The sequence below is a fragment of the Peromyscus maniculatus genome, chromosome 9, assembly GCF_049852395.1.
Source record: "Peromyscus maniculatus bairdii isolate BWxNUB_F1_BW_parent chromosome 9, HU_Pman_BW_mat_3.1, whole genome shotgun sequence".
NCBI classification, from domain to species: domain Eukaryota; kingdom Metazoa; phylum Chordata; class Mammalia; order Rodentia; family Cricetidae; genus Peromyscus; species Peromyscus maniculatus.
Genome location: NC_134860.1, coordinates 38985969 through 39008316, shown reverse-complemented (window position 1 = coordinate 39008316; position 22348 = coordinate 38985969). Strand labels below are relative to the sequence as shown.

Here is a 22348-nt window from a genome sequence, read left to right as displayed (position 1 = left end):
GTTCAGATGACTTTGATGAGTACAAGATGGTGAGTAGAGCTTGTAGCCAAGAACTTTTGCTTCCCCGCTGAATATGTCTTACTGTTGTTATGAGCTAGAACTTGGGGCTGACACTCAGACCGTTTCTTGTCTGGGGTTGTTTAGTGGATCATTAATTACACGACGATTTGCTAAGTTCTCTGTGCTCTAGCCTGGGAGATGCTGCAGATACTTGGCGGTAGTGGTTTGGGCCTCAGCACTTACATATCTTTGATGACATTATGCCTTGATTTACCAGAGATTATTTTTCTTTTAATAAGTAAGAAAGTAGCCATTTAAATGAAATTAGTTTCTTCTACCCTTGCTGGGTCTTTAGTTTTCTAACCAAAATATCTGATCTATCTTAAGTGCCTACCAAAATAATATTTATATATACTGGCTGGCCTGTGTTCTGGCTCATGTTTCCAGGCACTCTCTCTTGAAACATCCCATTTCTACCTTAGGTTGCATATGCTTTTCCATACAGTGAAATCCTCTGATAAATATTTTTCAGTCAACATAAAGTATTTAAAATACTTTCGTGAATGGCAGTATTATTATGCATTGACTGAATGCTGCCAGGGTATGTATCATCAAGTATAGGATACGGTCCAGCGTAATCCAGATTGATTCCACAGTCTAATTATCTGTGAAGTGATCAAGTCAAAACAAAGCCAAGGAACTGTCAGTGGATCAAACTGTTTGCAATTGTGATTAATAACCTGGTATGGGGACTAGGCCTGGCATCACACGCCTTTAATCCCAGCACTCAGGAGAGAGGTGGATTTCTGTGAGTTCAAGCCAGCCTGGTTTACATTGTAAATTCCAGGGCAGCTTGGACTATGTAGAGAGACCCTGCCTCAAACAACAACAACAAACCTGCTATAGGTAATTAATAGGAAATATGTGTGGCTCATGGTAAGGTGCTGTTTTATACATACACATTCTGTAAGCAATGTATACAAAAGAATTCACACTGAATAAAATCTCATTACTAATACATCCTTGGCTTAATTCTCACCTGCATTTTAACCTACTCGGGCAGAGTTAAGCACAAATAAGTGATACTTTTCTTTGTGGTAATGATAACATTTAGGTCTTAAAAATCAGTCAGTGCTGTTAAATGCTCAGTGCTAAATAGCATGTCTACATGCCCCTTCCGGCTTGGGGAACATCTCAGAAGAGGATGAGGAAGGAACTAAGAGCTGGGGCTTGGGGCAGTCCTACCTGCACATTCTGGACCCGTCAACATTCCCTCATGGGTGGAAAAGGGAAGGACTCACCTCAGCGGTGCAGCCACTGAGAGACTGCGTTCACTTAGCAGATAGCCCTCCACCTGGGTCCTTCAGGCAACCCTCATTAACGCAGTGAGACACACAGGCCATGAAAGTTGGGGGGACTTGGAAAGAAGAAATTTGTGGACTAGGAAAGAGATAAGAGGGGATGAGGTATATGTCCAGGAAGATTTTTAAAAATCAAAGAATGTTTTGATAATCAGTCAGTGACAGGCTATATTATTTTTAAAAATATCTGCATTTCACAGACCAAACTTACCTTAAATGTTGTTACCTTTTCTTAATTATTTTAAGATACTTTGAAAATAATGCCTATTCAGCCAGGCAGTGATAGTGCACGCTTTTTATCCCAGCACTCGGGAGGCAGAGGCAGGAGGATCTCTGAGTTCGAGGCTAGGCTGGTCCACAGAGTGAGTTCCAGGACAGCCTGGGCTACACAGAGAAACCCTGTCTCAAAAAACCAACCAACCAAACAACAGCAACAACAACAACAAAAAGAAAAGAAAGAAGAAGGTGCACTGTGCAAGATGCCTGTTGAAGTTCATTGTGGAGATTGGGGTTGTGGGCAGATATGTAACAGATTTGTGTTTAACCTACCTCGCGTTTCATTTGCATAGACTTAGTGGAAGTGGACATGGTAATTCTAGATTTAAATTTCTGTACTGTTGGAAAATGTTTTTCTACCTGCATGTTAGCACAGGTTTTTGAGTGGATGGTGGAGAGGGTCTGGAGATTTTGGTTGGGTCGGGTTTTTTTGTTTTGTTTTTGTTTGTTTGTTTTTCTTTTGTTTTTGTTTTTGTTGTTGTTTTGAATTAATTTTTTAGGAGAGAGGTGGTGTGTCAAGATGTAGCCCAGGCTAGCATTGGGTTTACTCTGGAGCAGAGATTGGTTTTAAACTGCTAAGCGTCTTGCTGGCCTCTTCCTCTTTTTTCAGACAAGATCTCAGTTACCCGGCCTCTCACTCACTATGTAACCAAGCACGATCTCGAAATTCTGGTCCTTTAGCCTCTACATCCCCAACACCGGGTTTTACAGATGTGCCATCTTGCCCAGTTTTGTGGTGCTGTGAGGATGGAACTCAGGACTTCGAGCGTGCTTGGCAAGTGCTCCACCAGCTGAGCCCCATAACTTTCGTTTCTAAGGAGTATAGGAACTGACCATTTCCCATGTAACTTGCCAACTTTCCACAGACTGTTGTGTTGAAAAAATGCAAGAAATATGATTGTGGGATTACGTTGTCTTCGGTTTTTTAATTGTGTGTATGGTTTCTTAGTGTGTAGTTTGTAAACTCTGCAAAGCATAAGTCATATGTTCTCATTTTTTCACCTTTTTTCCTGATGTGTCTTGAGTAGTTGCTGAAAGCTATGCATGTCTTAAGCATATATGTAGCGTGTGGGATTCTGTTTGCATGTATGATGTGAGGTGTGCGTGCATACACACACGGGGGGGGGGGGAGAGTGTGTGTGTGTGTGTGTGTGTGTGTGTGTGTGTGTGTGTGTGTGTGAGTGATTCAGGTCTCATCCCAGTGATTGTTACATTTTATAGATGTGGAATCCAAAAGCTAAAGTAGTCAAACCCAACTGGAAAGTGCAGAGTTCAGAATCTAACCCGTGATCTGATTCCAGATTCTGTGCCTTTTAGTTCCCTTACCATGCCGTGGTCAGTGATTGTTTAGAGTCTTTGAATAAGTTCTGTTACATAGAAGAAATATAACTAAGATAAGTGTGTTTTTAAAAACATAGTCTTTTGATAGAGTTGATGGGGGGCCTTGGATGTGCCTCATTGGGGGGCAGGGGAGAGGGAGAAGGGGGGGCGATTAGTAGGGACACCAAAGCATAGCAGTGTCTGCTGTAGTCTGCTACCCAGTAAGAAAAATATCTCCTTATATATACTGTGAAGTGTTTCTTACATGTGCCACCTGAGGAGGGTGATGTATTACCGAGCCCTCATGTCTCATTGCTGGTGACATCAGGGAGCCCTTTTTAGAATGGCTGCCCATCTGTCCTCCTCCAGGGACCGCTGGATCCATGCCGCTGCCGCTTGGCTGCTGCCTTCAGAGCCTGAGTCAGTGAGTTGCTCACACTGGGGAGAACAAACAGGCTCTTCTCCTCAAAGTGTCTGTAATCACACTCTTGTGAGCATAACCAGAAATAACAACCTTCTTAAACAGTTTGCGGCTCTCATGGACAGACCTCTGCTTACCCACTTTTTTCCTGAGGAAGTGGTCATTGGGCCTAATCATTGACTGTTGCTTAGATGTTGGGTAGCCACATTCTCCTCACACTCAAGTTTGGTGTGGCTTGTGCTAACCCCTGTCCTTGGTTTATACATTGCATGATGTGTAATCATAGAGGACATATGTCCAGCCATACAGGACAGACATATTATCCGTAAGGACCCTAGTGCCAAATTATAGTTGAGAGAGGTAAACATACACATGCATAGCTCACATGTAAACACTCCCAGTTTTGGTCCTTGTGGGTGGATTTGACTTTCTTGTTGTTATAGATAGTAACATTGTTTCAGTCAGGTTTTATAATGTTCAAAGAGATGTAGGTCACTGCTGATTTTTGCCTGATGGTTTTGAGTTGGAGCAGATGTTGATTAATTCATGAGCCCCAACTGCAAGGTAGATGTTCAGTATTGATTAGACACATGCTCCTGGTTGTATGCAGTTAAAAAGGACTCAGTTGTGAAATACTCCTAAAGCTAAATCAATAAACTGCTGAAGTTGGCTTTCCCTATAAATGTTGGTATTTGATTCCCTTTTCTAAATGAGAAAAGCTGTTAGGAATTTCTATGATCTGGTCTGTTAAGAAAACTAGCTGTGTGTGTCTTCAGGACAATCTATGTGTTAACCATTCCAGGTGAGGATAAATTATTCATATGTGCATCCTAATGGAAGATAACTGTGCCTTAATGGAGGCAATAGTAAGTTTTCTTTGGAAAATTCTCATCTTTATTCTGATGGCTTGGGTAGAGAACTTTGCTTAGAGTCTATCTAAATACTAATAAAAGTTTCAAGACACAGATCCCCACAGTGTAAAAATGTCTACAGTCTCTATGACGAACATGACCAGTAATTGCTAAGCAATTATCTGTGCTGGCAGAGTGAGTCACGAGAGAGCTTCCTGTCATGGCACTTTTTCTGAGCACTGTTGAATTTAGAATACTTTTCTGAGCGACTGTCCCCCTCAACAATACAGACTTGCCACGGATAAAATCAGTCTTTAGGAAACCTCCGGAAGTCCTCCAAGCTCTATCGCGTCTGGGTCCAGGCCTCCTATTCTTTGCCTTCTGCTTGCCTTCTCTTCATTTTGTAGAGCTACCGCAAGACCTCTTCTTATGCCCTTCCTCAGCTCTTCCCCTTCCAAGTGGCTTCTCTTCCCCTCTTCCCCGGATCTCCCTGGCTGCCTGTGCACACGGCTGCCACTAGCAGGCCATGAATCCTCTCAACCCTGTCATCTCCTCAGACTGCCTCCTTCTCTGTCCACAGCCAGCGTGAGCCTTCCCAATACACCATCATTTTCTTCAGCCCTCTGCTGATCAAGCAGAGAATTGATGGCCTCCAAATCTTCCGGCAGTCAAAGGCTCCACTCTCTAGTCCCTTCCCCTGAAATACTGCTTCCCACTTCCAGAATGATTCTGGTTGATCAATTGTGTAACCTCTCTGGCTCCTGTTCATTTTTACTTGTAGCCATGCCTGTGGTCCTAACCTCCCTGTGCCCCACGGTCTCCTCAGAAAGACTGAGGCTATAGTAATATCTACTGCATTGGATTCTTGAAATAGTTTAAGCTTCTAATGCAATAATTGCCATATAGTAGATGTGCAATAAACAGTAGATATTATTATTAATGAGGGAAGTGAGAACAAAGCATGCCCCTCCACATTCATTATTCTTAATATGTGTATACACATATGTATACACAAACCTCCATGGTGTTATAATGTAGGAAAAACATCTAAAATTATAATATACCTTTTTTAGAAAATGGAAAAAAAGAATATATTCAAATGCAAAACACAAAATAAATTTGAACAAAGCGCTTGTCTACGAGGCTAGGTTTGCCCAAAAGGAGCGAGGCACTGTGCCGCTTGTTTCTCCCTGATACACCAGTCTGATGTTAGTGGTTTGGTCTTTTGAAAGCACAAGAATGCCGTATGTATGCATGGGCACTTGCACACTTTTGGGGGGTGAGGGTGGTGGTGGTGGTGGTGGTGGTGGTGGTAATATATTTTCCTTGGGGAAAAATTCAAAAGCAGGCATTCATAGAGCCAATTTTAAGTAAGTGGAAGAGAAATTTATTTTGTTTTTAAAAGGATAATGTAAAGGAGGGAACTCTAAAAATAACTGGAATGGAACTGCAAACAAGTATGCTATAAGTCTATACATACCTCCTTTGAAATCTCATATAGCTTCAGCTATTATTTCAAATGGTATATTTTGCATTTGTTTTCTTGTTTTTATTACTTCTAAATATCCTGTTGCATATTCTTGCTGAAGGCAATCTAGGCTGATTAGTTCCTTATTAAAATAATGTAACAGGTTTGTGTTGGTTATTTGTATTTGAAAACGTTAAATGTAGATATTGGTGAATTAATTTCAAATCAGTTACTTTTTATTTACTAGGTATATATCAGTTAAGTGTTTTATTTTAAAAAAATAATTTATTGGGGTTGGGGATTTAGCCCAGTAGTAGAGTGCTTGCCTAGCAAGTGCAAGGCCCTTGGTTTGGTCCTCAGCTCCACAAAAAATAAATAAATAAATAAATAAATAAATAAATAAATAAATAAATAAATAAATAAATAAATAAATAAAATAATATATATATATATATATTAAGATTTACTTTTGTTACGTATATGTGTATAAGTGTGTTTGTGAGTGCATGCTTCCATGTGTTTCTCAGTACCCACAGTGGCCAGAAGAGGGCAACAGATTCCCCTGGAGCTGTAGTTTGAGGCAATTGTGAGCCCACCAACCCGAGTGCTGGGAGTCAATCCTGGGTTTTCTGTAAGATGAGTGTACACTCTTAACTGCTAAGCCATCTCTCTCTGGCCCCAACGAGTGATTTCTAGATAAGAAAATGAAATCTTGAAAAAATAGTAATAAATAAACTGGGCATGAGGGCACATGCCCTGATTCCAGCCCTCGGGAGGTAGAGATAGGAGGAAGTGGAGACCAAAGGATCCAGAATCCAACAGTTTTAGCTACATAGTGAGTTTGAGGCCAGCCTGAGACATGAGACCCTGCCTCAAAAATAAAAAAAAAAAATTAAAGATACTTAAAAATACAGGAATATGATTTAGTACATCAGTGCTGAGGGAGAGGGAGGGAAGAGAGAGGCTGACAGAGACAGAGGCACTGAGACTCTGGAGAGCCAAGGTGTGCTGTGCATTATGTGTGACTTGGTTTTTCCTGATTCCTGGTGTCATCCCTCATATCGTTGAGACTGCCACTCTTCTTGTGGGCACAAAAACTATTTGGATTTCCCTCATTTTCACCTTACTCATGTGATTTAACAGCATATGTCATTCTAAGCTGTCTCACTAATGTTGGTTTTTTTTAAAAAGTAAGATTATTAGTGACATCATAGAGGACGGTGGCGTGAAAGAGGTGGCCAGAGTTTTGCTGTTTCGTGTTTTTAACTTTTATTTCTGGTCAAGTGTAGATTTATTCCTAGTGATACAAATTGCTGTTTTCTTTGGCAACCACTAGAAGCAAGTCTATGTGAAATTATGTAATGTCTGAAAAGTTATATTCATGATTAATTGGCCTAAACCTAGAATGGTATTTGTGTGTGGAAAAAGGCAATCATGCTTTTTATTTGGCTGTGGGTTAAAGTGCCCCTGCTCAGATTGGATTACTGTACAGGGCTTTTGACTGAGAAATGTATGTTTAGCTTGATCTCTAAAAAGCATAAATCGTTGCTTCCAAGCCAAGTGTGCTGGAATTCATATTGTAACCAAGGTCAGTCTTAGAAAAACTTCAAAAGCAATCAGTTCCACTCTGTCACACCTTAGTTAACAAATAAAGCCAAGAGGTTTGAAACATCGTGATCATTCTAATAGCCTCTACAAGCAGAGTCAGTCTAGATTATGCAAGAGTAGGTTGTCTGACTTGTCAAATACTAGTTTAAATTCTTCCCGACCCTGACCTTAACTGATCGGTTACACTGCTCTATTTATTTGTCTAAGCTGGGCTTTACAGGAGCTAGCAAAGAAGGTCTTTAAACAATGCCTCCTGGTGTGTCAACTTGAGAAACGATGACATTCATTACTAACAGTGCAGTTGGTTCTTTGTATCTGTAGATCCCACAGCTCCAGTCTAACCAACTACAGATAGAAAAGTTGGGGTGGGGGAGGGACATTGCATCTGAACTGACTATGTACAGAACCCCCGTCCCCCGCCATTTTTCCCAGTCACAGCATTTTTACTGTTAGGTATTGGAAGTAATTTAGAGGTAGATAACTTACATAATTCACTAATATGCACATTGTATAGCACATCCTCCTGCATCAGGTACTTGAGCATCCACAGATTTTTGTGTTTGAAGGAGATCCTAGAGCCAAACCCCGCAAATACCTACGGCCAGCTGTGCTTAATAATGAACTCGAGGCCTCAAGAGATGGTAGCTCAGTTGCTTAGAGCCTGACTGTCTTGAGAAAGTTAGTTTCATTCGCCTTGTCTTGAGAATGGAGACTACAGTACCCACTTCTGGCATCTTAGTATGCACTGAGTGGTCACCTGACCTTGTACCCATAGTTTGTGTTCCTTTAAAATATTTATTGCTCGACAGTTCCATACATTTATGTGATTACAGTAATTTCCACTGCCACCCCAGTTCCCCTCTGGTCAGCAAGTATCTCTCTCTCCTACTCTGGTGCCCTACACTGTGCAGCCTACTGATCGGTCAGAGTTCCTTGCCCTCCCCCGGGTTGGAGAGAATTTACTGGAGAAAAGGCTATAGCACTGAGAAAAGTGACAGTCCCTCCCCCAACAGCTGTTAGGGCCCCGTGTCCCCCTCCCCCCGTGCTGTGTTACTGAGGGAGCCAGGCTGGGCAGGGAGCCACGGCTGCAGTGATCCCTGGGTGCAGTGGCTGCATGTCTGCCCTTGCTCTGGCTCTGCCATCTTTGTACCCCGTGCCTCTTGAGCACTGGGGGCTTTAGAACTGAAAGGTAAAGCATGTCTCAAAGTTAGTATTGGTTATTTTAGGACATGTGCTTTGTTTTATTCATGCTCTGACAGGGCTTGAGACCATCTCATTCTGGCCTAGATCTTAATTGTTTTGTTCTCCCCACAGCTCTCCCTTTCTCCCTCCTATGGGTGAGGGTCTCGGGTACCCCAGGTTGGCCTTAAATAAGTTCCTATGTGACTGAGCATGAACTTGAGCTCCTGATGATCCTTCTGCCTCTACCTGCCAGATGTTGGGATCACAGGGGTGTGAGTCTATGCATGGCTTGGGTAGCGTGTGTGTGTGTGTGTGTGTGTGTGTGTGTGTGTGTGTGTGTGTGTGTGTGTGTGTGTGTGTACACGTACACATAGGTGCACATGTGTGAAGGCTAGGAATCGACTTTGGGTGTCTTTCTTAGTCACTGTCTACCTTATTTTTGTGTGTCAGAGTTGATCTATGCTGCCCAGACCCACAAGGCGAGAGTTCCCTCTGTACCTCCCCAGGACTGGGATTGCCGACATGTGCCTCCACACCCAGCCTCTTATGTGGGTGCTGAGGATCAAATGTGGGTCCTCATGCTTGTGTGGCAAGCAGTTACTAAGCTGTCTCCTCAGCCTTTATTTTTTTCTTTCTTTTCTTTCTTTCTCGTTCTTTAGTTTTTGTTTGTTTGTTTGTTTGTTTTGAGACAGGGTATCTCTGTGTACCAGCTGTGACTGTCCTGGATTTTTCTCTGTAGACCAGACTGACGTCGAACTCACAGAGATCCTCCTGCCTCCGCCTCCTGAGTGCTGGGATTAAAGGCGTGCACCACCCCCGCCCCAGCGTATTTTTAAATTATCTATATTCTTAGTATTCGGATGTGTGGGTCAAGACCAGCTGTACCAATTCTACCTGGGAACTTGTTTAGAATGCAGGGTTTCAGCTTTACCTCAGAAGCACTGTTTCGGAGTCTACCGTTTATACAAATTCAGGTTCATACAGTAAAATCTGAGAAACATTCCTCTATTATATGTCCCCAACTGTCCCCAACGTCATTAATAGCCTGGAGATGATGGTCACTTGTTAACCAGAGTCTCGAAACAGACACAGGGCAGGTGATTGGAAGGAAAGAGGGAATGGGGAAGGAAGAAAGAAAGGCACGCATCCTAGTTCGGGTCACTCTTGCTGGGATAAAACATCATGACCCAAAGCACCTTGAAGAGGAGAGGGTTTGTTCTGCTTATATTTCCACACCACAGTCCAGGGAGAAAGGACTAAAGCTACAAGACGACCCATATGGAATCTTAAGTCATATTTAAGAAAGGTCACTGAAATTAGCAAGTTGACGGGAAACAAAGACTGCAAGAAACATCATCAGTCATGTTTCTATACAGTAGCAACGATCACTCAGAAACCAGGACGCTAGGCTGGCAAGGTAGCTAAGTAGGGGGAAAAGTTTGCCATTTGAAGGTGGTGACCTGAGTTCAGTCCCAGGAGACCGTGTAAACGTGGGAAGAGACAACTGCTCTAAAAAGTTGACCTCACTTCCATATGCGCCCCAAGTCAATGTTCATAACAATTTAATTAATTTTTTATTCTTTAGTAATCATATATATATAGATATAAAATATGTTTCTATCATATTCACCCCTCAATATTTACAGTAACATCAGGCATCAGATAGCAGAAAAATGCATGGGGTAATAGGCTAGGGAGTGTAATTTAGTGGTAGTTCATGCACTTATTATAAGCATAATATACATGGTCTTTAGTTCAATTCCCAGCATTTCCACAAATCGTGCGTTCATACCTGCACACACACATAAATTTGGGAAATGTGAACAAAATATGCATTATGTTAAAAAAAATAAATGTTTGAAATAATCTAAAGACCTAAACATGTAAATACTCATCTCTATTGTGTTGGAGGACTTCCATGGTGTCATAATACAGTCTTTCCCCACCTGATGGATACAGTAAAAATCACCCTAGAGCAATGTTGCTCAGCCTTTTTTCTTAGATATTGATAAGCTCATTGACACAGTTCTGTGACCTTACCCCATATCGCACCAAGCACACAAAATTAAATTAAAAATGTTCTTAGACTTTAAAAAACACGACCACAAACTGGTTTTATTCTTGCAAACTGAGTATAAAGTAGAAAAATTGATCAAAAATTCAAATTCAATAAATTACTAAGAAAACATATCCTGTATGTTATTATACTCTTCATATACATATAATACACATGGGGGAGATGTATCCAGTCAAGAATTCTTACAGCAAGGCATGCACACTGGGAAAATGGTAGATGTTTTAGGTGTGGCGTCTTGGTTGGAAGCATTGGAAAACACTTGAACTTGGGATCCTCCTGCTTCTGCCCTTTGAGTGCTAGGATTACTGGGGTACTGGGGTACTGCGTTGTCCTTCATACATGCAGGCCAGCGGTCTACCAACTGAGCCAGAGCCCCAGCTGGACAGTCAGACTTTCTCTTGCTTAATTAAGTTTGGCTTATAGATGCAAAAACCCATTTCACCTAAGCTATTTATTAATTTGTTTGGTAACTACCTTTTGAGAGGGCTTCTCTGTATAGCCCTGGCTGTCCTGTAGACCAGACTGGCTTCAAACTCGGAGATTAGCCTGCCTCTGCCTCCCAAGTTCTGGAATTAAAGGTGTTTGCCACCACCACCCAGTCTAAGCTCATTTTTAAACATAAAACTATCTATATTTCCTTTTGTTACAGTGTTTTCAAATTCTGTGGTAATATCTCCTCCTACCATGTATTTTCCATCCCCTGCCCCCTTCTCAATTAGTCTAGTGAGACATTTCTGGTGTGTTTAAACATTAATCTATCCTGTGATCTAGCAGTTCCAGTCTGATATATTTAATCTGCAGAAATGAAAATGTATTACTACAAAAGTACTACCTACACACATACCTGTAATCTCCAACACTCAGGAAACTGAAGCAGGAGGATTATGGCTTCTAGGTCAGCCTAAGCTGCATAGTGACACCTTGTCTAGAGAGTTTTTAAAAAAGATAATTTTAAGAAAGGATGTTCTTAACAGTTTAGCTATAAACTAAAAACGAATGCCAATCACCTTTGGTGGAAACAAGTAGCTTATGTGGGCCTGGCACACTGCCTTTGCAATGAGGCAGATCCAGTAACCCTTTATTTATAGTAAATGCTATTCAGTAATAGAATAGTGACCGATAAAAACAACAGACTGAGAATCTCAAAAACACGGACCATGACAGGAACCCTAAACAGAGCAATTCACACTGCCAGGCTCCATTATACAAAATAAGTGTACAATGAAATTAATTTATTGTAAAAGAAATGAAAAGTAAGCCGGGCGGTGGTGGCTCATGCCTTTAATCCCAGCACTCGGGAGGCAGAGCCAGGCGGATCTCTGTGAGTTCGAGGCCAGCCTGGACTACCAAGTGAGTTCCAGGAAAGGCGCAAAGCTACACAGAGAAACCCTGTCTCAAAAAACAAAACAAAACAAAAACAAAAAAACCCTAAACAAACAAAGAAATGAAAAGTAGTGGCTGCTAGGGGCTGGAGATAAGACTCAGCAGTTAAAAGGATTGGCTGCTCTTCCAGAGGACCTGGGTTCAGTTCCCAGCACTCTCATGGCAACTCACAACTATCTGTAACTACAGGTCCAGGAGGTCTGACACCTTCACACCAATGCACATGAAATAAATTTAAATAAATTATTAAAATAAAAGTAGTGGCTGCTATCAAAGAGGAGTAGGAAAGTAGGGTGAGAAGCAGAACTTCTAGAAGTTTCAGAGTTCTGTGTTTTGATGAGGGATGATGGGTTTGGAACCTTCATTGATGCAGCCATTTCATTATATGTAAAATGCACCTGTGTGTACGTGTGTGTACAACAGTATGAATGTCCTGAGTGCCACTAACCTGTACACTTATATGTGATTATGTGGCCTGGTGGGCATGTGGCCCTCCTGTAATCCATGGGGAGGCAGTGTACTAAGAATTGATTTAATATATCAGAAATTTTCCTTATTTTTTCTTCCTATTGTATTGTTGTAGTGGCCTTGTGTACACTTAAAACTTCCAGGAAATTAAGCTTGGAAACCCCCTGACCTGATGGGGAAGCTTCTTCTGTGTTCTGTTTCTCCCTAGCCTTGCTGTTGCTTCCTAGGGAGTGTGAGGGGCTTGTATGGCTCTCCACCTCTGTCAGTGATGCTCTGGTCCCAGAGTAATGCCTGGCCCAAAGCATTAGTGCAGCTGGAACTTCCACCACAACAGAGACCTAGGGGATGGAGCGTATAGATGCTGCATACACGACAAGATAGATCCGAGCTCTTGACATTTGGATAGTAATTATCCAAGCAACTCTCTTGCCTCCCTGCTTATGAATACTGTAATTGAAAGGGCAGAGGAAGCGAGGAAAACAAACGCAGAGCAGGCAGGGGCTGGGAAATACTGTCCACGGATGGCTTGTGTGCCCAGAGGACAACTGAGAATTGAGTGTGGTGATAGAATCGCACTACTCTGACTGCTCCTGTGAGGACAAGCCCTGAGAGTACCAATTACACTTGGCTGAGTATACTTTGGGTGCTAAGTAATAGTAGTGACACACTGAGTTGTGCATAGTGTCTCACTGACTTGGCAGATCTCTGCGTGTGAAGTTCTGTTAAGGATGGTGTTAGAGAAATATGTGTAAAGCCAGGCGTGGTGACACATGCTTTTAGTCCTAGTGCTTGGGAGTTCGAGGCCAGCCTAGTCTACAGAGTGAGTTCCAGGACAGCCAGGGCTACACAGAGAAACCCTGTCCCAAAAAAGAAAAGGAGAAGGAGGAAGGGGAGGGGAGGGGAGGGGAGGAGGGGAGGGGAGGGGAGGGGAGGGGAGGAGAGGAGAGGGGAGGAGAGGAGAGGAGAGGAAAGGAAAGGAAGATATCTAATGTGTGGCTTTTCTAGGCTATTAGTGGCCTGCCTGCCCCCCCTCTGCATTTTGTTCCCACCTTTGGGTGTTATTTATTGGGTCCAGCTGCACTGCCTGTGTCTCGTAGCAGTTGGTGCACGTTTCTCTTTGGTATGGAGATGTCTGCATTGAGCTCCCATCATGCCAAGGCAAGGTTGAGGACCGGCTCTGAAGTGGACGTCTCAGGGCAGTTGAGAGCAAATGCGGAAGCTGTCCTTGTCTCTGTGGATAGGCAGCTCCACCACATGCCCCTTTTCAATTAGCCATTGCTGCTGTGCTCTAGTTGTACTTCGGGATAATTTTCAAAAGTTAGTGCCAGTGTTTACTTTGGTTTTTTAATGCCATATTTTACTCAGGGGTGTGTGTGTGTGTGTGTGTGTGTGTGTGTGTGTGTGTGTGTGTGTGTGTGTGTGTGTGTGTTATGTGATGTGTGCAGGTACATGTGCACGTGGGTGCTGTCATCCACAGAAATGCTGTTTATTTCCTTTGAAACAGTCTTTCATTGGTTTGGCCCTCACCAATTAGGCTAGACTGGCTGATCAGTACACTCCAAGGATCGTCTCCATTTCCCCAGCCCTAGGTTTCGAAGCAAAGGCCACCATAACCCACTTCATTTTTATGTGGGTGCTGGGAGTCACATTTGTGCACATAAGGTGCTTTACTGACCCGCCCCAGTCCCTTGTGCCATCTTTAAGACAGGAGTTCTCTAGAAGCCTGTCTTCTTGCTCGTTTGTTTTCGTTTGTCTTGAGATTGCCTCTCCCTCTGTAGCTAGACTAGGCTCAGGCTCCTGGAGCTCCTCCTGCTGCTGAGATTGCAGGTGGCACTCACCAGTCCCCACCTCCTGGCAGTTGTCTTAGCCTTAAAGAAATAGTGGTTTTAAAGCCTGGACTGGCTTTTGCCAACATTCTTTAAACACTGAAGCTGGAGATCACTTGGGAGGTACTCAGTGTTTTTTTTTTTTTTTTTTAAAGCAAAAACTAAAGAATTGTGATACCTGAATGTAAGTTGATTTGAACATTCTATTTTTATAAATCTCAAGTTTATAGTGCTAATATAATATAATGTGGAGTTTATAGTTCTAATATTGTGACGTGCTTGCCAACATGAACAGTTTGTAAATCCTCAGCAGTCTTCCTGTAACCGTATGTCGGATTTCCAGCTGTGTTGAATCAGACTTTGATCCCTCTTAGGAAGATAAATGCAATGTCTGCAGTTTCTAATGGCAGGGGTGGAAGAGAGCTGTTCAGATGCAATCTTAAAAGCCAAGGCCCTGTCCAGATAAGAAACTGAAGGCCCTGGGGAAACTAATTATTTCGTTGTCATTTTTTTCATCTGTCGGCTTCATCTAGCAGTGGAGGGTTTTGTTAAGCTCAGTGTGCAGGATTAGATTTGTTTTCTTCCAGGAGAATCCCTCTCCTTAATCAGCATGCTTCTAAATGGCACACCTGCCTCATTAGAACGCGTTCTAGACTGCAGGGTACAGTGTGAGCATTTCAATTAGCTCCACACAATTGGTAATCGGGCTGATGTTCTGAGGGTGTCCCTCACTTCTCCTTCCTCTGTGGCTGAGCTTTTATTGTTTCTTACTTCTGAAGCCTCCTTTGATTGTGGGCATTTATTTCCCTGTAGTATGTGGTCATTGGTTGGGGTTTTCTTTGTAAATGAAAGAAAAGATGGTAATGTTTTATGCACATATGCAGAAATACTTTAAATATTTGTTTTATTAGGCTTTTTTAACTGTAACTTTTAAATACTGATACCATTCATCACTGTGACAAGGAGGTAAAATACAACCATCATGTTCAAGATCTCCACACATTACCAACAATAAATCCTTGTGCTCAGAGTGATAAAGAAGCCCAATTCGCAGAGCTGGTGGAGATGCTACACTGCTCCCTCACAGAACCAATTACCCACCACGGAGCATAATGAGCAGGAGAGGTGAGACAGTGGAGATCCATAGAGCGGGAGTAAAATTAAGATAAAATTGTTGCCTGTGTAACATCTTGTAGTAAGTGTATCTCCAATTACCTTCCGGAAAAAATTACTTAGCATCTTCTCAGGTCCAAACTCATGAATTGCAAGGAAAGACTTAAGACTTTAACAAAAGGGTATATGAACACAGAGAAAATGGCTCTGAGCATGTTGTCAACAGAGTTCTGTACTGCCCAGAAGGACTTGAAGTAAACCCCGCTGCTTTGGTGGGTGCTGGGCTCCAAACCTGCTTGCTGAGCAGTGGCTGTACTGACCACAGTTACTGACGCATGGCAGCATGATAAGCTCAGAAAAAAGAAGATGCTTTAGATCATCACAGGAAGTCCTGACTTTTAGGCTTTGTGTGTTCCCAAAGACCACGTTAAGCTGATTGCTGTAAAGGAAAATCCCGAGTGTGCATGATCTGTGTCCTAATTAGGACTAGGCTTGATCCATTATAGCAGGCAGCAGTTGAGTAAGTGGCTAAGTGGCAAGAAATGAAGTTTAGTTCTTTATTAGATAAATGTCACATTGAGTCCTGGAGGCAGCAGAGGATGTTAGTGAGTTACTCTAAACAACAAGAACATTTTCAACCTGTGATGTCACGGTATTGTCTATTACAAAGTTCCGGACAATAACACATTATCAGTCACAAAGCACCAATGTATATAAAGTGCTTTCTTTTAAAACAGATTGAACCAGTCATGGTGGGGTACGCCTTTAGTTCTGGTACTTGGGAGGCAGAGGCTGTCGTATCCCTGAGTTCCAGGCCAGCCAGGGCTACCCAATGAAACCTTGTCTCGATGGATGGATGGATGGATGGATGGATGGATGGATGGATGGATGGATGGATGGATGGATGGGTGGGTGGCAGGCAGATAGGCAGATAAGTAGAGAGGTAGATATGATCTCAGCTCTCAGAGGCAGAAGGATCAGGAGTTCAAGGCCAGTCTCAACTACATAGGGAGATCAAGATACCAGCCTATTATGAGCTGGTGGCTCAAAAACAGAAAAAGATGAACAGATTACACTCTTCCTACACTGTGCTGCTATCACTGGTGCTTCCAGCTCACTCGGCGTCTTTATTTTTCCTCTTTTCCTTCTCTCTTTTTTGAGAAGGAAAAGTGGTGGGTAGAGGGATCGTTCAGCACTGCTAGATACTGACAACCAGCCCTGGTTTCATAAATGCATGTGTATTATATATTTATTTTATGTTTTCATTTATTCTTTAATAATTTCATGCATGTATGCAATGTGTTTGATTATATTCAACCTAGGTTCCCCCTTCCCACTCTCTCTGGGTCTCTGCAATACCACCCCCCTTTGTATCCGAAAGTGATATTATATAAAATTGTAGTGGATATTCCTGGATAAGCCCTAAAAGTTAATATTTATGATAACTTTCCTCTGGGTGGTTTTACAACCTTTGGTCCTGTCTTGTCAGATTATGCCCAGTGAAGTATATGGCAAACATAACTATTATGTGTCAGAGTAGGATGATAAATAAATAGCTTTCAAGAAGTGATGAACTTACCTCACCGCTGATGGTTGCCTTACTTGAAGTGTTTTTAGTCATTATAGAGATATAGATACATGAAAATAAATGGTAGTGATCAGTATTTTGAGACTTGTTGAATTAAAGGAACAGTCTCACGGATTTGTTCATTCATTGCTTCACCAAAATATATTCTGTGGCTGGGGCTTCATCAATGAGTGTCATTCCTCTCATGAAGACACTCAAGGTTGAGTAATAGAAGCAAAATAAATCAGCCTGATGATCTGTCACTGCATAGAGACCAGTGCTCAGAAGCAAAGCAATCAAGGTGTGGACAGTTCTAGACCAGACCAGTGAATCATTTTAGAGATGATGGGATACCTCAACCAGACTCCAAATGATACATAGGAGAACATGTCGGGGAGGGCTTGGGATCGTCTGGCCAGCATCCTTGTATAATGATTTCCATGTGACTGCCAGGGGAGGTGGGAAACAGCCTGGGAGCTCCAGGCCTGCTGGGTTAGTACTAGAGATACACTTGGGTAAAGCGGTGGTGAGCAGAAACAAGACCCAGACTTCAGATTGCAGTACAGTCTGAGCAAAGAACGTCGATAAAAGTACCGAGGAAGAGTTTGATGAACGGGGTGAGATTTTTGAGAACCAGTTGAATTATCTGGGCTTAAGTATAGACATTTTCTACAATAAATTGTTCTCCACATAGTGGTCATGAATTTATATTCATGCTTGGTTTAAGTAGTTTGTTTGTTTGTTTGTTTTTCATTTAAGATTTTGAATTTGGTTCTCTATTCCTTGTATTTGTTTTCTTCGGCTGACTTTTTTTTTTCTTTTCCTTTATTACATTGCTAAAACCCTCTGCTTTTGGTTGCCATGCTCTCTGCCTTGTTCCTGTGGCTGCTGCTCAGGTGGTTCTTTTAAAAGAAATCCTGTAAAATTAATATTCGTCACAGGGACTGAGAGAATCAGTTTCTTCCATAGAATAATTTAAAATTCCATAACAACGTGTTTGTGCTAACATTTGTTAAGGACTTGAAGCTGTTAAGTCTTTATAACTAGAGTGAATTGGGCAATAATTAAGAGATACTTGAGTCAGACTTAAATACTTTCCACACTCAGTCACATTTGAACTTTTAGCCACCCTGGACAAGATGAGTACATTGTATACTTTTTTTTTTTTTTTTTTTTTTTTTTTTTTGAGACAGGGTTTCTCTGTGTAGCTTTGGAGCCTGGAACTCACTCCATAGTCCAGGCTGGTCTTGAACTCACAGAGATCTGCCTGCCTCAGCCTCCCAAGTGCTGGGATTAAAGGCGTGCGCCGCTGCCACAACCTCCTGGCCATTGTATACTTTAACAGGCGATGAAACTCGAGGCTCCAGGAACATGTTGAAGTCTCAATCATTTCCATCATACAAGTCTGAGCATATCACAGAGTGTGGGACCGCTCCGTTTGTAAAACTGGGCTCACCAAGATTGCGTTCTAGTAGTTTCAAGGACATCAGAGAGGGTTCAGATCCATAGGGGTATAGAAGGAGTGCCCCCCCCCACATGTCCCTGATTGTGTACATGGGCTGAAGAAGTAGCTTGTAACACCCCTCCTTACCCCTGCATGTGCGTGTGTTTGTCATTGTCAGGAAGAGGATGCAAGCCTGGATACCTCTGGCTCTGTCCTAGTGCATAAATTCGCATTTATTTTTGTCTGATACCTTAGACCAACAAGAGTAACAAACCCGTAGTTTCCATCAGGGCAGGAACAAAAAAGTCATCGTGACTGAAGAGAAAGCTGCTCGCATGCACGTTGCATGTACTGAAAGAATGTTTCCTCAGCAAAGAGCTCTTTTATTTTTAGATCAGAGGATCTAAAGACTCAAATGCCTTGGATACGATATTCTCAATAAAATATTAGAATAGAGAAGGGCCATAGCAGTTAGTTATCTGTAGAGCCATGGAGACGCTGGATCTGGAAAGAGCCGTGAGGAGTCCTAGATGCCCAGCTTGAGTGTGGTGATTCTGTTCACTGTTATGTCCTGACGTGGACGCCTAGCCTCTTCTCATTACAGGCAGCTCTTGTCCCTCAAAAGTGCTTCCATGGAGTCTGTGTGTCCTCATTTGTATGAGGTGCCGAGAACATGCAGCTGTCTAGGGAAATGAATGAAGGAAATGTTCATTACCAGAGCCCAGGAGAGAGCAACAGGGAGTTAGTGTTTACTGGGTGTATAGATTAGCATTTAGGGAAGATGAAAAGTATCGTACAGATGGGTAGTAATGTGTCCACGAGATTGTGAACGTTGCCACTGAAGGCACCTTTAAAGTTTGTTAAACTGGTAAATTTTACGTTACATGCATGGCTGTGTATATATTTATCTTTGTGTGTATATGTACATGTGTATGCAGTGAGCTCATGCCACAGACTTCATGTGGCAGTCAGAGGACAGCCTTAGATGTGAGTCATTAGCTTCCTCTGAGTGTGTGTGTGTGTGTGTGTGTGTATTTGCCGGGATGTGTGTACGGACGGAGGTTAGAGAACAGCTTGTGGAAGTTGCTGGTTCTGTCTACCACGTGGCTTTCTGGGATTGAACTCAGCTTGTCAAGCCTGGCATGGAGTACTTTTTTTTAGCCTGCTGAGCCATCTCACTGACCCACACAGGCTATGTTAGCTGGCCCACGAGCATTTAGGAACTCTCCTGTTCCCACCTCCCCTCTTACCATAGGACCGACAGACAGCATCTTGGTTTACATGGGTTCTAGGGATTTAGGCCGAGGCCCTCACAGTCGCCCGGCGAGCAGCTTTCCCGTTGAGCGGCTGTCTCCCCAGCCTGTGGCTTCCCTGTCGTGCCGTACTTTTCAGAAGAGTGTTCATGACAGGGCAGCAATTGTAGGTCTTTCTGCTAGACAGCACTTTTCTACTCCGCTTCTGTTGCTCTGTACTTTGTATGCTGGAGCCACGAAGATAAAATCTAACCCTTCCACCTGCATGAAAAGACCCAGCTTGCCACCTCCCAATGTTTAAGGATAAACAGCCCCAGTTCCTTCCTAACTTTTGTTTGCTTATGAGACGGATTCTCTCTATGTAGCCCTGGCTGTCCTAGAACTCACTCTGTAGACCAGGCTGGCCTCGAACTCACAGAGATACAACTGCCTCTGCCTCCCTAGTGCTGGAATTAAAGTCATGCACTAACATGCCCAGCTTATTTATAATTTTTTTTCTTTTTACACTTAAAATCATGATCAAGAGAAAGGCCTCCTAAGGTCAGACATAGTGGCACATACCTGCAGCTGTAACACTCAGGAGGCTGAGGCAGGAGGGTAGTGAGTTCGGGGCCAGCCTGAGCTCCATAGTTTAAGGAAGTCTAACATACATGGAGCGTAGACATTACAGTGCCCTGCTTCTCCTTTCAGTCTCCTGAGCTCTACATCTTGCTCACCTGCTCCCTCTGCCTCCCTTTTAATTGAATTTTGAAGAAAGTGGGTCATTTGTCCACTGTGATCCGGTGCTGGCGTCTCATCTCCTTTCCCTGTATGTTCACCCTCATCTGTATTTCCTGTGATTGGTGATTGGATAGAGGACTCCTTGTGTGCGTATAATCCAGCTGATAATAATTTGTTCTGGAATTCTTTTGAGAGCAGAGGAGTGCCTCTCCCTCCGCCCCCACACTTTTGCTTGAAAAGTTGGAAATGGCAGAAATGTGAAGGAATGATGTAGAATGCCTGCATGCCTTTCATTTTGATGGCTGCCTCGGGGCATTCTGCTCTATAACCACCAAAGCATATTCAGATGTGGTGGTGTTTTCAGGATCATTAGAGAGTTACAGATATACCACAACACTTCTTTTTTGTTATTATTAATTAAAGTAATTCTTTTATTTTACATCGAGAACACAGTTTCCCCTCTCTCCTCCCTTCTTGTACCCCCTACTCCTAAATTCACTCCCCTGTTTCTGTTCAGAAAGGCGCAGGCCTCCCGTGGGTGTCAACAAAGCATGGCATATCAAGTTAAGGTCGGACCAAGCTCCTCCCCTTGTGTTAAGCCTGGGCAAGGCAATCCAGCATGGGGAATAGGTTCTTGGAAGCCAGCTAAAGTGTTAGCTGGACAGGCCCTGCCTGCTTCACCACTAGGAGTCCCACAAGGAGATCAAGCTACACAACTGTCACACATATGTAGAGGGCCTCTACACATATGTAGAGCCCATGCAGGCTCCCTAGCTGTTGGTCCAGAGTCTGTGAGCTCTGTTAGTTGTTTCTGTGGGTTCCCTTGTGATGACTTTGACCATGAGGAAGACTTGTACAATCCCCCTCCTGCTCTTCCCCAGGATCCCCTGAGCTCAGCCCAGTGCTTGGCTGTGGATCTCTGCATCTGTTTCCATCAGTCACTGGATGAAGGCTCTCTGATGACAATTGGGATAGTCACCAATCTGATTACAGGAGATGGCCAATTCAGGCTACCTATTATGAAAGAGACGTCTTGATTGGAGGTGGGCATTATGGGGTCAGGTAGAAACCTGGTGTAAGGGAAACTCCCACTAATCTACAATGATGACCCCAACTAAGACACCATAACTCTTATAAGTATTTGCTCACATCTCTCGAGAACTGTCATTGTTGGCCATGGCCCAACATGATCATATGTCCACTTAAGAAATTCGTATGTAGCTTACATAGTACCTGATATTTAGTACATATTCCTCTAATTATACCAGTAAAATAATTTATGGTGACTCAAGAATTCAAGGTGCTGGACAATTGAAGGCTCCTAGTTCAGAGTACTTGTGGAGGGCTCAGTTTGGTACCCAGCAGTCATGTGATGGCTCACACCCTTTCTGTAACTATAGTTACAGGTGACCCACACCCTCTTCCAGTTTCTGAAAACACTGGGCACACACATGTCACACATACATGCATCAATAAATCTTTTTAAATCAACAATATAACCAAGGGTCATGGATTATATTTAATTTCCATGAGCTTTATATCTCACATGACTGCCATTCTTTGAAGAGTCCAGGAAAGTTGTTTTATAAAGGATTCTTCAATTTTAATTTGCCTGATTGTTTCTCTTCTGATAGATTCACCAAGAGTGAGGTGGGCAGTGCTCTGCAATTTATGGAAACACTTGGAGGCACGTGGTGCTAGACCCATATTTGTTAAAGGACTGTCTGCCAGGTTTCCCTTCGTACCCGTCCCAATGTGATTAGTAACAAAATAGCATTATAGTGGCATCCTTTTAAGTACTTTTAACACATGCTATTGGTGCTGGAAGAGATGATGAACACCTAAAAAAGTGTGTTGTTCCTGGTGGGAAGATAATTTTTCAGCCTCTGGTTTTCTTAGAGAGGAGTGGAGGGAGGTAGTGATGTTAAGAAATGAGCCCTGGGGACACAACACAGACTTGTGTACCAATCCAGATCTCCACTTGACCCTATGCAAGTTTAGAAGCCCCCC

General features: G+C 42.8%; 1 protein-coding gene across 12 annotated transcripts in view; it reads left to right on the top strand.

Annotated features, from left to right (window-relative positions):
• Kat6b (lysine acetyltransferase 6B) overlaps nucleotides 1-22348 on the top strand; it is a 211373-nt gene that overhangs the window by 121199 nt on the left and 67826 nt on the right. The gene's annotated exons all lie outside the window — the stretch shown is intronic.